The following is a 2479-nucleotide window of genomic DNA, read 5'->3' as shown; positions in this document are numbered from 1 at the left end:
AGTAGTAGTAGTAGTAGTAGTAGTAGTAGTAGTAGTAGTAGTAGTAGTAGCACCAGTAGCAGCAGCAGTAGCAGCAGCAGCATTAGTATTAGTAGTAGCAGCAGCAGCAGCAGCATTAGTAGTAGTAGTAGTAGCAGCAGCAGTAGCATTAGTAGTAGTAGTAGTAGCAGCAGCACCAGTAAGTGAATTTTTCAATCTTCGAAGTGAACGTTGACGCGCCTGTCTCTACAGCGCATCGGTGATTTACGCCTGCCTCCACTCATCCCTGCGCTCGCGCCTGTTCGCTGCCGCTGCACAATCATTACTGCTCGCACCGTGGCGCTTGCGTCGCCGCCAGCTAGTCGCATTACCGCACGACGACCGCAGCCTGTATAGCTCTACTTCCTCTCCGGAAGGAATAAGCGGGAGTTACGGCACATGTGTGATACGATTACGTGACAAGCTGCACGACGCACTGCGGGATCGCTACGATGAAAAGGAAATATAAAAAAGAGCTCAAAATCGTTAAATCTATTAATTCCGAAGCCTACACGACCGCTGCAATCTACGCTAACACCAAAACGCTCGGGTACTCAAAACTAGCAGGCAAGGGGAAACCAATAAAAGAAAGTGGCGTAAATATGTAGCATGCGGGGTAAAAAATATCGCAAGATTACTGAGGCATGCTCCTGAAATGTAACCTCTTAGTTGAAATCACGCGATTATATAAACGCTATCGTGCGATGCCGCAAGAACTGCCAAAGATAGAACCTCGTGGAGAAATTTGATTTCCAGCCCTATTCTCCACGAGGAGAGAAAGAACCAAGAGATCGGGCGATGCCGCCTTAGATTCGTATATATTGCCACGGATGAGCGGCAGAGAAAATGAAGCCCCGTGAGCCTGAGTCCATCTGCGCGAAGAAACATCGCGACGAAACGATGAGAGAAAACAGCAGTTGCGGCGCATACGTGTGAGCATCGTCGCTGCGAAACAGCAGGTGGAAATCTCGCACGTGGCGTACAGCTGGAACAGCGCTTGTAACGCTGCCGCGACATAAAGAGAAACACGACGAGGGAGTTGTCATCATAGACCGAATGGCATAATAAATTAATTCGAGTCCCCAGTCGAGCGGCTTGCCGTGCGGCAGTGCAGCTAGCGCATCATCGCGCTCTGCAGCCCACAAAGGACGGGCGAGAAGGCGTGCTAATGTGCATGGTGCCATATTCCCCTGCGGAGCCGAGCGCGCTGCACAGACGAACACGCGCACACACGTCACACACCTGGACAAAAACTAATTAGGCACTCAGCTGTGAGTACTCCCACTACAAACATCCATGCAGTAGCCAAGGGCCGGGAGAGAGAGAGGGAGGAGAGTCGCACGCACGCACGCACATACACGCACATTTTTTTCCCCATAATGACACATTATAAATTGTACACATTAAATTTTTAATTGGCACCGTAACGTTACATAATTGTCAGAGTCCGGTTCGTAACGATACATTTCAATCACATACAACTAAGAATTCTTCTACTCGTTTGCGATAGAAAATCGACGATTTCGTTGACAGAGAATGCAGCGCGCAGCATGACGTCAACTCGGACATCATCTCGCTTCCCATTGTCGGAATACGTACCCGTAAAGTGGCCGCGGTAACAGGACACCTTCCTTTAAGCAGTGACTACTCGTATTACGGTCGCAAATCGCGAAATATTGGCAAGTCGAGCCTTTCGCAAGTCGCGCATCAGTTTGCAGCGTTCGCTCTATAGTTCAATGAGGTTCTCCCTTGGCGACTCTCGGTTCTGAATAGACTCTATATATACGCGCAAGGCCGATGAAAGCCCGCCAACATTTCGCCAGGTAGAATCCGTGAAAAGCGCTCGGCTTACACATAGATTTCATCCCGACTATTAAAAATTGAGTTTTGATAATAATAAAAGTACATATAGGACGAATGCGTGTTTATATACGATTACTTTATTCATATACGCTACGATAACTTCGGGGCGTTCGAGAGCACACATTCAGTTGACTCGTACTGACAAAAATATGGATATTTTACGGGCTGATACGTATCATATACTGGCAGGAATACGGGTAGTAGCTTGATGACTTAAGGACCGATACAAAACATATACGCTTAAACATGTATGTGTACACATACGCGCGCACGCACACACATACACACGCAAGCACGCACGCACGCATGCATACTCACATCAATAGAACATTATGGCATTACAATGATATCCTATACAATCGAATTGACGCCATCGTTCGATACGAACTCGTTACATGTCAAAATCAACCAAAGGTAACATCTGATTATTAAAATAACTCGACTAATCCATCTATTCTACAATAATCGATTATACGTTCGGTCTGAATAGCAGTTATGAGGACGGAATACGTGCGTCGATAACTGTGTGTGTGTGTGTGTGTGTGTGTGTGTGTGTGTGTGTGTGTGTGTGTGTGTGTGTGTGTGTGTGTGTGTCTGT

The sequence above is a fragment of the Priapulus caudatus genome, unplaced genomic scaffold (genome assembly GCF_000485595.1).
Source record: "Priapulus caudatus unplaced genomic scaffold, Priapulus_caudatus-5.0.1 Scaffold160, whole genome shotgun sequence".
NCBI lineage: Eukaryota > Metazoa > Priapulida > Priapulimorpha > Priapulimorphida > Priapulidae > Priapulus > Priapulus caudatus.
Note: the sequence above shows the minus strand (reverse complement) of the source record.